This window comes from Vigna umbellata, chromosome 11 (genome assembly GCF_029865625.1).
Source record: "Vigna umbellata cultivar VRB3 chromosome 11, Vumbellata_1.0, whole genome shotgun sequence".
In the NCBI taxonomy this organism is placed as follows: domain Eukaryota; kingdom Viridiplantae; phylum Streptophyta; class Magnoliopsida; order Fabales; family Fabaceae; genus Vigna; species Vigna umbellata.
Genome location: NC_142175.1, coordinates 4,076,079 through 4,090,883, shown reverse-complemented (window position 1 = coordinate 4,090,883; position 14,805 = coordinate 4,076,079). Strand labels below are relative to the sequence as shown.

General features: G+C 40.7%; 1 protein-coding gene across 1 annotated transcript in view; it reads left to right on the top strand.

Annotated features, from left to right (window-relative positions):
* The window catches only part of LOC124838437 (disease resistance protein RPV1-like), a 39,067-nt gene that overhangs the window by 8,518 nt on the left and 15,744 nt on the right, over positions 1 to 14,805 (top strand). The gene's annotated exons all lie outside the window — the stretch shown is intronic.

Sequence of the window (14,805 nt, the reverse complement as noted above, 5' to 3'; positions counted from 1 at the left end):
CTGCTCAACCAAACGCTGAATGGAGTTTGGAGAGTTTCCTCCAGCATCATCCAGCTAAATTCAATGGAAAGGGCCTCCCTGATGAGGCGGATCAGTGGCTAGGAGACATGGAGAGAATTTTCAATGCAAAGAGGTGTCCGGACGAGAATAGGTTGGCTTACACAGAATATTTACTGACTGGGGAAGCAAGCCACTGGTGGGCGAGCACAAGAGCTATTCTGATAGAAGCTCAACGTCCTGTCACTTGGGAAGTATTTCGTGGTAAATTTTACGAGGAGTACTTTCCTGACAGCGTACGGTTTGCGAAGGAAGTGGAGTTTTTACAACTAGTTCAAGGTGGGATGACAGTTTCAGAGTATACCAACAAGTTCAAGCACCTTGTTCGGTTCTATACGATGGCAGCCAATGAAGAATGGCAGTGTAGGAAGTTTGAGAACGGATTGAGGAGTGATTTGAAGGTGTTGATATCCAGCTTATGTATCCGGTCTTTTCCCAGTATGGTTGAGCGAGCTAAGGTATTGGAGAAAAATATGGCAGAGGTTGAACGACAGAAGAAACAACCGCAAGTTAGTAGGGGACCAATTGTGTCCAGGGGAAGTTCTGTTCAGAGGAGACTACCTTACGCTCGTCCAAATCAATCAGCCAATACAAGTGGTTCTCAAGCACTGGTTCCTGTAGGACAAGCTGGACAAGGCAGTGTAACTTGCTTTCACTGTGGAGGGCCGCATTACCGTTCATCCTGCCCTCAACTGGTAGGAGGAAAGCACTGTAACAGATGTGGACGAAATGGGCACGTGGAGAACGAGTGTAACATGAGTGGAAGAGCAGTGATGAGACCACCAAACACTGGCAGAAATCAGCCACGGGGTGGACGTGCACAAGCAGTGGGGAGAGTGTACGCTATCACTGGAGCGGAAGCAGAGAACGCAGGTAATCTTATAACTGGTGAATGCTTGCTGTTTGGAGTGCCTTGTTGTGTGCTGTTTGACTCTGGGGCAACGCACTCCTTCATCTCGAAGGCGTGTGTTGAAAAGCTGGGAATAGTAGAGAGAGATCTGCAGTTTGACTTGGTGGTATCAACACCAGCGGCTGGAGAGCTTAGAACATCTACCGTGTGCATTAGATGTCCTATTGTGGTTGAGGGGCATAGTTATAAGGTGAACTTAATCTGTTTACCTTTGAAGGACTTGGAAATAATTCTAGGAATGGATTGGTTGGCTACCAACCATATTATTATAGATTGTGGCAAGAAGGAATTAGTGTTTCCTGAAGATGATGAAGAATGTGTGGGAGTTACATTCGGTCAGTTAAGGGAGGATATAATGGAAGGTGCAAGCTGTTTTCTCATTATGACACATGAAGACAAGGAGTTAGGAGGGTTGACGGAAGCACGGACGTCCAATGAGAGCAGTACGGAACGAGCAGTGGTGAGTGAATTTCTGGACGTTTTTCCAGAAGAGATACCAGGATTGCCTCCTGTTAGAGAAGTCGAATTCACCATTGATTTGGTGACAACGGCAGCTCCTATATCTGTTCAACCTTACCGAATGGCACCTGCAGAGTTGGTTGAACTCAAGAAGCAAATTGAAGAGCTTATGGAGAAGAAATTCATTAGACCGAGCGTATCACCATGGGGAGCTCCGGTACTCTTGGTGAAAAAGAAAGATGGCAGCTCTCGGTTATGTATAGATTACAGGCAATTAAACAAGCTGACCATCAAGAACAAATACCCGTTGCCAAGAATAGATGATTTGTTGGATCAGCTGCATGGAGCAACAGTATTTTCTAAGATTGATTTGCGTTCAGGATATCACCAGATAAGGGTTAAGGAGGACGACATCCAGAAGACAGCATTCAGATCACGTTATGGGCATTATGAGTACGTGGTAATGCCATTTGGAGTAACGAACGCTCCAGCCATCTTCATGGATTACATGAACCGGATATTTAGACCCTATTTGGATAAATTTGTAGTTGTGTTCATAGATGATATTCTCATCTACTCCAAAACCAATGCTGAACATGAAGAACACTTGAGAACAGTACTAACCGTGTTGAGGGAGAAAGAGTTGTACGCAAAGCTGTCCAAGTGTGAATTCTGGTTAAAGGAGGTGCAGTTTCTGGGGCATGTGATATCGTCTGAAGGTATTTCAGTAGATCCCTCTAAAGTGCAAGCAGTGTTAGATTGGAAGAGCCCGCGTTCAGTCACTGAAGTGAGGAGTTTTGTGGGGCTGGCTGGTTATTACAGACGTTTCATAGAGGGGTTCGCCAAGATAGTGGCTCCTCTTACTAGATTGACTAGAAAGGATCAGCCATTCGCTTGGACTGATCTGTGTGAGGAACGGTTCCAGGAGCTGAAGATGAAATTGACGAGCGCGCCAGTTTTGATTATTCCAGACACGTCCAAGCCATTTGAAGTGTACTGTGACGCATCTCACCAAGGTTTGGGCTGTGTGCTCATGCAAGAGAGACGTGCAGTAGCGTACGCGTCTCGCCAGTTGAAGATTCATGAACGCAATTATCCCACACACGACCTGGAGTTGGCAGCTGTCGTTTTTGCACTAAAGATTTGGAGGCACTATTTATACGGATCAACGTTCCAAGTCTTTAGTGATCACAAGAGCCTCAAATATTTGTTTGATCAGAGGGAGCTGAATATGAGGCAAAGACGTTGGCTGGAATTTTTAAAAGATTATGATTTTGAACTGCTATATCACCCTGGGAAAGCCAACGTAGTGGCAGACGCCCTAAGCAGGAATACAGTACAAGTCTCATTGATGATGGTGAAGGAGCTGAACTTGGTGGAGAATTTTAGAGATCTAAGATTACAATTTGAATTAGGAGAGAACGTAATAAGGTGCTGTAATCTTAGAATTTCTAGTGATGTGTTTGACAGAATCTGGATGAAGCAACGTGAGGATGAAGAACTGTTGAAGATATTTGATGCACTCGGTTCAGAAAAAGCTAAGGAGTTTAATGCTGGAACGGATGGTATGTTGCGTTATTTGGGAAGAACTTGCATTCCCAATGATGGAGAGCTGAAACGTATTATATTGGAAGAAGCTCATCATAGTCGTCTTAGCATACACCCCGGTATGACTAAGATGTATCAAGATCTTAGGAAATCTTTCTGGTGGCCGGGAATGAAGAGTGATGTTGCACGCTTTGTGGCATCTTGCTTAACCTGTCAACGCGCCAAGGCTGAACACCAACGTCCAGGTGGATTGCTTCAACAATTGGAGATTCCTGAATGGAAGTGGGACAGCATTTCCATGGACTTTGTGACTCATCTGCCACGCACAGTCAAGAATCACGATTCAATCTGGGTAATTGTGGACAGATTAACTAAGAGCGCCCACTTCTTAGCCGTGAATTTGAAGATGTCAATGACAAATTTGGCTAAGCTGTACATCAAGGAGATAGTGCGTCTTCATGGAGTGCCTTCAAGCATAGTTTCTGACCGAGACACGAGATTCACATCTCGGTTTTGGCAATCTTTACAAGGTGAATTGGGAAGCAAGCTACAGATGAGTTCTGCGTATCATCCGCAAACAGATGGCCAATCTGAAAGGACCATCCAGACGTTAGAAGATTTGCTTAGGACGTGTGTCCTGGACCATTTAGGCGCATGGGATGAGGTCTTGCCACTGGTGGAATTCACATACAATAACAGTTTCCAGTCTAGCATTGGTATGGCGCCTTTTGAAGCTCTCTATGGAAGGAAGTGCAGAACGCCACTTTGCTGGTTTCAGGAAGGAGAGAATGTGCTAACTGGACCAGAACTTATCCAGCAAACTACTGATAAAGTGAAATTGATTCAGGACAGATTGAAGACATCCTTGAGCAGACAGAAATCTTATGCAGATAGGAGGAGAAGACCCTTGGAGTTTGCAGCAGGAGACCATGTATTTTTAAGGTTGAATCCAATCACTGGAGTGGGAAGAGTTGTTCGTCCAAAGAAGCTGTCTCCCAAGTTCATAGGACCGTATCAAATTCTGAAGAAGATTGGACCAGTAGCTTATGAGCTTGCTTTGCCTCCTCAACTATCAAACCTTCATCCTGTTTTCCATGTGTCTCAACTCAGAAAGTATATAGCCAATCCCTCTCATGTTTTAGAACTGGAAGACATTCAACTACAACCTGATCGAACGCTGGAGTTGCAACCAATCCGCATTGATGATGTTCGCACTAAATTACACAAGAGGAAGGATGTTCGATTGGTGAAGGTAGTGTGGGATGCCAAGAATGGAGATTCAACGTGGGAGGTGGAGAGTGCAATGAGGGACTTATATCCACACTTATTCATAGGTAAATTCTGAATTTTCGAGGACGAAAATTTTTGTAGTTAGGGAGAATGTGAGACCCTGGATAATTAGCAAATTTAATCCTGACATCACACCACTAACACACACACCACGTCACTGTTGCGGGTAATTAAAAACCCACTTTCAACTCTGATTTTCACCTCTGCAATGCACAGAAAACTGAACCACCATCATTCTCTGCAACATTAAAAACGCACCACTCCTTACATGCACACCTGCCACTTGTCACGTTAGAAACTTACAAATCAGAATTTAGTATGCAGGTGTCAGTCTTGGACATGTTTGTTCAAGCAAACGTTACTTTAACAAAACCAAAGTTTTCTGAGAACCCTTTCACCTGCACACTCATTCATCTTCTTCCTCAGAAAACCAAACTCTTCATTTTCTCCAAATTTCTCTCTAAGAATCCTTAACTTCTCTCTATCAGAAAACTCACGTTTCCTCTCTGATCACAATTGCAGCACCATAGGAATGTTAGTACTGCTGTGATCTCCATTTTGGACCAAACAGAAACTGAATCCAATCTGGTAAGCCTTCTTACTGTATTTCGTTCTTAGGTTTCTGGAAGAATAGAGTTTTAGTGCATGCAAGTATGTAGTCTCAGAGTTCTGCAATTTTTGATTAGATTTGTTTTGGAAGAATCAAGAATATAATAGAAGCATAGTTGGATAAAGCCATTTTCATCTAGGACAAGTTGGAACTTCAATCCGGGTAAGGGAAGCTTATATGTTTAATTCATACTGCTTGATTTTATAATCTGAGTTGCATGTATATGAAATCTGATATTTGAGCCTTATGAACGTTTACTGATATGAGATATAAATTATGGTTCATTTGCATGTTGTTTTGGATACGCATGAAAGATGTGTGAATGTTATAGAGTTGGAATGATTAGATCGATTGAATCTGTCATGAATGAACACTGCTTAATTGTATTATATATGTTGTTGCTGATTTTTGATTTAAATGTATATTGATTTGATTCTGTATAAATGGAGTATGGTGATTGTATATTTGGAATGATCCAAATGTTGAAATCTGTATGATTTGATGTATTAAATCTGAAAGGAAAGTTGTCAAGTTCATAAAAATCGAAATCTGGAAAATTCTGTTAAGAGTTGAGAAATCTGGTCTCTGTACTGATAAAGGACGTTCGTCCCTGTACGGTCTTAAACCGTTCGGTTTTCAGTTAAGCTTACTTAGACTAGAATTCTTTCATTTGGAAAGAATTCTGCCCGAGAATGAGCGTCCCTAGTTGATGATCTGAGCGTTCGTCTAGCTCAGTAATATTTAAATATTTAAAACTTTATAAATGAGTGACGTTCGGCCTTAAGTAGAGCGTCCGTCCTTAATAACGTTCGTCCTAAATGAAGTTCGACCTTCTGTTGAACGTTCGTCTACAGAGCGTTCGTTTCTATATTGAACGTTCGTTCATAACTGGTGTTCGGTCATATACCTAAACGTTCGTCCTACCCAACGTTCGGTTTATACCAACGTTCGTTCTGATTGTGCTCGGTCATTGACTTAGCGTTCGTTCCAAAGCGGGGTTCGGTTTCTAAACTGAACGCTCGTCCCTATTATTGAATTTTGAGCGAACGTAACTGGCGTTCGTCCAAATTGTTAAATTACGTTCGTACTTGGACTGCCAGTGCAGTTCTTCTGAAATCAATTATATTGCTGGTGTATCTAAACACTTATCACTGGTTTTATTCCTTGGGTTCTATCTAGATTCTTTACACTTAAAAATCTTTCAATGTATTATTCATCTCTTCTAAAGATCAGTATTTTCAAATTATCAAGAGTTGAAGCATATTAAGTGAATAAATGACTCGTTTCTTTTGTTCAGAAACGTGAAATCAAAGGTTCTGTGATAAGTTCATTTTATTTGATTAAAGAATGCATGACGTTAATATTAAGAGAGTGAAATACAGAATGGAGATATTATAATTATGAAAGGATATGATGGTTGAACACGACATGATATGATTATATGATTTTGAACTTGAATGAGCGTTCCATGGAGGAGCTTCTCAGTTGTATTAAATGCTAAATTTGTAAAGTATGAACATGGACAAGTTACTGATGGCTTGGTCCATCCTGATATTCCGTGATGCTCATCTTCACGTAGAAGGGGGTAGTCATGCGTGGGAATGGCAGGAGGTCATTCGTATCCCTCACTTAGCAGGGGCGAATGATTAACCTCAAGTGGAGGTCATTCGTATCCCTCACTTAGCAGGGGCGAAGGATTAACCGCATGTGGAAGCTGATTAGGTATATCCCGGCTACCACACCACTTGGGTGCAAGGACGCCTGTAACTACATGGTTCATACAGTTCAGTACAGTCTGTTTTATATAGATTTATATGTTAAATTTTATGATTAAGTTGTTTGATGTATCTGTGAATTAAATTGTGAACTGTATGTATGTTGTATTAATTAAACAATATAAGCTTACCCTTGCAATTTTCCTGGTGCTGTTTACTGTCCATGTATAATCCGTCTTGTCAAAATGCAATGATCATCCGTTGTGGATGTGAGCAGAGGGTGATGCATCTCTTGAAGTATTACTGGAAGAAGAAAATTTGGAAGATGCAAACCTGGTTGAAGTTGAAGTAAAAGCTGAACAGTAGAGGCGCGATTCCGTAGCAGTTTTAGTCTAGTGTGTTGTGCAGTATTTTTGGCAGTTGTATATATATATAGTTCTGCAGATCTGTTTTGTATTTATCTGAATACCACTAATGTAACATCCCAAAATAATGATAATTACCATTAACCAGAACTGATCACATTTACAGAGATAAACAGTGCAGTCTTAAGAATATTACAGTAGCTCAGAATTTTAAAACTTAACATACAGCACGTACAGTAAAATCTGCAGTGTTCAGAATTCATAAAAAAATAAACAGAAACCAGTTCTGATTATCCATTCTGTAGAATTTAAATACAGAATATCAAAATACAGTCCAGCACTTGACAGAATTCCAAATTTTCAGATAAATACAAAACAGATCTACAGAACTATATCTATATACAACTGCCAAAAATACTGCACAACACACTAGACTAAAACTGCTACGGAATCGCGCCTCTACTGTTCAGCTTTTACTTCAACTTCAACCAGGTTTGCATCTTCCAAATTTTCTTCTTCCAGTAATACTTCAAGAGATGCATCACCCTCTGCTCACATCCACAACGGATGATCATTGCATTTTGACAAGACGGATTATACATGGACAGTAAACAGCACCAGGAAAATTGCAAGGGTAAGCTTATATTGTTTAATTAATACAACATACATACAGTTCACAATTTAATTCACAGATACATCAAACAACTTAATCATAAAATTTAACATATAAATCTATATAAAACAGACTGTACTGAACTGTATGAACCATGTAGTTACAGGCGTCCTTGCACCCAAGTGGTGTGGTAGCCGGGATATACCTAATCAGCTTCCACATGCGGTTAATCCTTCGCCCCTGCTAAGTGAGGGATACGAATGACCTCCACTTGAGGTTAATCATTCGCCCCTGCTAAGTGAGGGATACGAATGACCTCCTGCCATTCCCACGCATGACTACCCCCTTCTACGTGAAGATGAGCATCACGGAATATCAGGATGGACCAAGCCATCAGTAACTTGTCCATGTTCATACTTTACAAATTTAGCATTTAATACAACTGAGAAGCTCCTCCATGGAACGCTCATTCAAGTTCAAAATCATATAATCATATCATGTCGTGTTCAACCATCATATCCTTTCATAATTATAATATCTCCATTCTGTATTTCACTCTCTTAATATTAACGTCATGCATTCTTTAATCAAATAAAATGAACTTATCACAGAACCTTTGATTTCACGTTTCTGAACAAAAGAAACGAGTCATTTATTCACTTAATATGCTTCAACTCTTGATAATTTGAAAATACTGATCTTTAGAAGAGATGAATAATACATTGAAAGATTTTTAAGTGTAAAGAATCTAGATAGAACCCAAGGAATAAAACCAGTGATAAGTGTTTAGATACACCAGCAATATAATTGATTTCAGAAGAACTGCACTGGCAGTCCAAGTACGAACGTAATTTAACAATTTGGACGAACGCCAGTTACGTTCGCTCAAAATTCAATAATAGGGACGAGCGTTCAGTTTAGAAACCGAACCCCGCTTTGGAACGAACGCTAAGTCAATGACCGAGCACAATCAGAACGAACGTTGGTATAAACCGAACGTTGGGTAGGACGAACGTTTAGGTATATGACCGAACACCAGTTATGAACGAACGTTCAATATAGAAACGAACGCTCTGTAGACGAACGTTCAACAGAAGGTCGAACTTCATTTAGGACGAACGTTATTAAGGACGGACGCTCTACTTAAGGCCGAACGTCACTCATTTATAAAGTTTTAAATATTTAAATATTACTGAGCTAGACGAACGCTCAGATCATCAACTAGGGACGCTCATTCTCGGGCAGAATTCTTTCCAAATGAAAGAATTCTAGTCTAAGTAAGCTTAACTGAAAACCGAACGGTTTAAGACCGTACAGGGACGAACGTCCTTTATCAGTACAGAGACCAGATTTCTCAACTCTTAACAGAATTTTCCAGATTTCGATTTTTATGAACTTGACAACTTTCCTTTCAGATTTAATACATCAAATCATACAGATTTCAACATTTGGATCATTCCAAATATACAATCACCATACTCCATTTATACAGAATCAAATCAATATACATTTAAATCAAAAATCAGCAACAACATATATAATACAATTAAGCAGTGTTCATTCATGACAGATTCAATCGATCTAATCATTCCAACTCTATAACATTCACACATCTTTCATGCGTATCCAAAACAACATGCAAATGAACCAGAATTTATATCTCATATCAGTAAACGTTCATAAGGCTCAAATATCAGATTTCATATACATGCAACTCAGATTATAAAATCAAGCAGTATGAATTAAACATATAAGCTTCCCTTACCCGGATTGAAGTTCCAACTTGTCCTAGATGAAAATGGCTTTATCCAACTATGCTTCTATTATATTCTTGATTCTTCCAAAACAAATCTAATCAAAAATTGCAGAACTCTGAGACTACATACTTGCATGCACTAAAACTCTATTCTTCCAGAAACCTAAGAACGAAATACAGTAAGAAGGCTTACCAGATTGGATTCAGTTTCTGTTTGGTCCAAAATGGAGATCACAGCAGTACTAACATTCCTATGGTGCTGCAATTGTGATCAGAGAGGAAACGTGAGTTTTCTGATAGAGAGAAGTTAAGGATTCTTAGAGAGAAATTTGGAGAAAATGAAGAGTTTGGTTTTCTGAGGAAGAAGATGAATGAGTGTGCAGGTGAAAGGGTTCTCAGAAAACTTTGGTTTTGTTAAAGTAACGTTTGCTTGAACAAACATGTCCAAGACTGACACCTGCATACTAAATTCTGATTTGTAAGTTTCTAACGTGACAAGTGGCAGGTGTGCATGTAAGGAGTGGTGCGTTTTTAATGTTGCAGAGAATGATGGTGGTTCAGTTTTCTGTGCATTGCAGAGGTGAAAATCAGAGTTGAAAGTGGGTTTTTAATTACCCGCAACAGTGACGTGGTGTGTGTGTTAGTGGTGTGATGTCAGGATTAAATTTGCTAATTATCCAGGGTCTCACATTCTCCCTAACTACAAAAATTTTCGTCCTCGAAAATTCAGAATTTACCTATGAATAAGTGTGGATATAAGTCCCTCATTGCACTCTCCACCTCCCACGTTGAATCTCCATTCTTGGCATCCCACACTACCTTCACCAATCGAACATCCTTCCTCTTGTGTAATTTAGTGCGAACATCATCAATGCGGATTGGTTGCAACTCCAGCGTTCGATCAGGTTGTAGTTGAATGTCTTCCAGTTCTAAAACATGAGAGGGATTGGCTATATACTTTCTGAGTTGAGACACATGGAAAACAGGATGAAGGTTTGATAGTTGAGGAGGCAAAGCAAGCTCATAAGCTACTGGTCCAATCTTCTTCAGAATTTGATACGGTCCTATGAACTTGGGAGACAGCTTCTTTGGACGAACAACTCTTCCCACTCCAGTGATTGGATTCAACCTTAAAAATACATGGTCTCCTGCTGCAAACTCCAAGGGTCTTCTCCTCCTATCTGCATAAGATTTCTGTCTGCTCAAGGATGTCTTCAATCTGTCCTGAATCAATTTCACTTTATCAGTAGTTTGCTGGATAAGTTCTGGTCCAGTTAGCACATTCTCTCCTTCCTGAAACCAGCAAAGTGGCGTTCTGCACTTCCTTCCATAGAGAGCTTCAAAAGGCGCCATACCAATGCTAGACTGGAAACTGTTATTGTATGTGAATTCCACCAGTGGCAAGACCTCATCCCATGCGCCTAAATGGTCCAGGACACACGTCCTAAGCAAATCTTCTAACGTCTGGATGGTCCTTTCAGATTGGCCATCTGTTTGCGGATGATACGCAGAACTCATCTGTAGCTTGCTTCCCAATTCACCTTGTAAAGATTGCCAAAACCGAGATGTGAATCTCGTGTCTCGGTCAGAAACTATGCTTGAAGGCACTCCATGAAGACGCACTATCTCCTTGATGTACAGCTTAGCCAAATTTGTCATTGACATCTTCAAATTCACGGCTAAGAAGTGGGCGCTCTTAGTTAATCTGTCCACAATTACCCAGATTGAATCGTGATTCTTGACTGTGCGTGGCAGATGAGTCACAAAGTCCATGGAAATGCTGTCCCACTTCCATTCAGGAATCTCCAATTGTTGAAGCAATCCACCTGGACGTTGGTGTTCAGCCTTGGCGCGTTGACAGGTTAAGCAAGATGCCACAAAGCGTGCAACATCACTCTTCATTCCCGGCCACCAGAAAGATTTCCTAAGATCTTGATACATCTTAGTCATACCGGGGTGTATGCTAAGACGACTATGATGAGCTTCTTCCAATATAATACGTTTCAGCTCTCCATCATTGGGAATGCAAGTTCTTCCCAAATAACGCAACATACCATCCGTTCCAGCATTAGATTGGAAGAGCCCGCGTTCAGTCACTGAAGTGAGGAGTTTTGTGGGGCTGGCTGGTTATTACAGACGTTTCATAGAGGGGTTCGCCAAGATAGTGGCTCCTCTTACTAGATTGACTAGAAAGGATCAGCCATTCGCTTGGACTGATCTGTGTGAGGAACGGTTCCAGGAGCTGAAGATGAAATTGACGAGCGCGCCAGTTTTGATTATTCCAGACACGTCCAAGCCATTTGAAGTGTACTGTGACGCATCTCACCAAGGTTTGGGCTGTGTGCTCATGCAAGAGAGACGTGCAGTAGCGTACGCGTCTCGCCAGTTGAAGATTCATGAACGCAATTATCCCACACACGACCTGGAGTTGGCAGCTGTCGTTTTTGCACTAAAGATTTGGAGGCACTATTTATACGGATCAACGTTCCAAGTCTTTAGTGATCACAAGAGCCTCAAATATTTGTTTGATCAGAGGGAGCTGAATATGAGGCAAAGACGTTGGCTGGAATTTTTAAAAGATTATGATTTTGAACTGCTATATCACCCTGGGAAAGCCAACGTAGTGGCAGACGCCCTAAGCAGGAATACAGTACAAGTCTCATTGATGATGGTGAAGGAGCTGAACTTGGTGGAGAATTTTAGAGATCTAAGATTACAATTTGAATTAGGAGAGAACGTAATAAGGTGCTGTAATCTTAGAATTTCTAGTGATGTGTTTGACAGAATCTGGATGAAGCAACGTGAGGATGAAGAACTGTTGAAGATATTTGATGCACTCGGTTCAGAAAAAGCTAAGGAGTTTAATGCTGGAACGGATGGTATGTTGCGTTATTTGGGAAGAACTTGCATTCCCAATGATGGAGAGCTGAAACGTATTATATTGGAAGAAGCTCATCATAGTCATCTTAGCATACACCCCGGTATGACTAAGATGTATCAAGATCTTAGGAAATCTTTCTGGTGGCCGGGAATGAAGAGTGATGTTGCACGCTTTGTGGCATCTTGCTTAACCTGTCAACGCGCCAAGGCTGAACACCAACGTCCAGGTGGATTGCTTCAACAATTGGAGACTCCTGAATGGAAGTGGGACAGCATTTCCATGGACTTTGTGACTCATCTGCCACGCACAGTCACGAATCACGATTCAATCTGGGTAATTGTGGACAGATTAACTACGAGCGCCCACTTCTTAGCCGTGAATTTGAAGATGTCAATGACAAATTTGGCTAAGCTGTACATCAAGGAGATAGTGCGTCTTCATGGAGTGCCTTCAAGCATAGTTTCTGACCGAGACACGAGATTCACATCTCGGTTTTGGCAATCTTTACAAGGTGAATTGGGAAGCAAGCTACAGATGAGTTCTGCGTATCATCCGCAAACAGATGGCCAATCTGAAAGGACCATCCAGACGTTAGAAGATTTGCTTAGGACGTGTGTCCTGGACCATTTAGGCGCATGGGATGAGGTCTTGCCACTGGTGGAATTCACATACAATAACAGTTTCCAGTCTAGCATTGGTATGGCGCCTTTTGAAGCTCTCTATGGAAGGAAGTGCAGAACGCCACTTTGCTGGTTTCAGGAAGGAGAGAATGTGCTAACTGGACCAGAACTTATCCAGCAAACTACTGATAAAGTGAAATTGATTCAGGACAGATTGAAGACATCCTTGAGCAGACAGAAATCTTATGCAGATAGGAGGAGAAGACCCTTGGAGTTTGCAGCAGGAGACCATGTATTTTTAAGGTTGAATCCAATCACTGGAGTGGGAAGAGTTGTTCGTCCAAAGAAGCTGTCTCCCAAGTTCATAGGACCGTATCAAATTCTGAAGAAGATTGGACCAGTAGCTTATGAGCTTGCTTTGCCTCCTCAACTATCAAACCTTCATCCTGTTTTCCATGTGTCTCAACTCAGAAAGTATATAGCCAATCCCTCTCATGTTTTAGAACTGGAAGACATTCAACTACAACCTGATCGAACGCTGGAGTTGCAACCAATCCGCATTGATGATGTTCGCACTAAATTACACAAGAGGAAGGATGTTCGATTGGTGAAGGTAGTGTGGGATGCCAAGAATGGAGATTCAACGTGGGAGGTGGAGAGTGCAATGAGGGACTTATATCCACACTTATTCATAGGTAAATTCTGAATTTTCGAGGACGAAAATTTTTGTAGTTAGGGAGAATGTGAGACCCTGGATAATTAGCAAATTTAATCCTGACATCACACCACTAACACACACACCACGTCACTGTTGCGGGTAATTAAAAACCCACTTTCAACTCTGATTTTCACCTCTGCAATGCACAGAAAACTGAACCACCATCATTCTCTGCAACATTAAAAACGCACCACTCCTTACATGCACACCTGCCACTTGTCACGTTAGAAACTTACAAATCAGAATTTAGTATGCAGGTGTCAGTCTTGGACATGTTTGTTCAAGCAAACGTTACTTTAACAAAACCAAAGTTTTCTGAGAACCCTTTCACCTGCACACTCATTCATCTTCTTCCTCAGAAAACCAAACTCTTCATTTTCTCCAAATTTCTCTCTAAGAATCCTTAACTTCTCTCTATCAGAAAACTCACGTTTCCTCTCTGATCACAATTGCAGCACCATAGGAATGTTAGTACTGCTGTGATCTCCATTTTGGACCAAACAGAAACTGAATCCAATCTGGTAAGCCTTCTTACTGTATTTCGTTCTTAGGTTTCTGGAAGAATAGAGTTTTAGTGCATGCAAGTATGTAGTCTCAGAGTTCTGCAATTTTTGATTAGATTTGTTTTGGAAGAATCAAGAATATAATAGAAGCATAGTTGGATAAAGCCATTTTCATCTAGGACAAGTTGGAACTTCAATCCGGGTAAGGGAAGCTTATATGTTTAATTCATACTGCTTGATTTTATAATCTGAGTTGCATGTATATGAAATCTGATATTTGAGCCTTATGAACGTTTACTGATATGAGATATAAATTCTGGTTCATTTGCATGTTGTTTTGGATACGCATGAAAGATGTGTGAATGTTATAGAGTTGGAATGATTAGATCGATTGAATCTGTCATGAATGAACACTGCTTAATTGTATTATATATGTTGTTGCTGATTTTGATTTAAATGTATATTGATTTGATTCTGTATAAATGGAGTATGGTGATTGTATATTTGGAATGATCCAAATGTTGAAATCTGTATGATTTGATGTATTAAATCTGAAAGGAAAGTTGTCAAGTTCATAAAAATCGAAATCTGGAAAATTCTGTTAAGAATTGAGAAATCTGGTCTCTGTACTGATAAAGGACGTTCGTCCCTGTACGGTCTTAAACCGTTCGGTTTTCAGTTAAGCTTACTTAGACTAGAATTCTTTCATTTGGAAAGAATTCTGCCCGAGAATGAGCGTCCCTAGTTGATGATCTGAGCG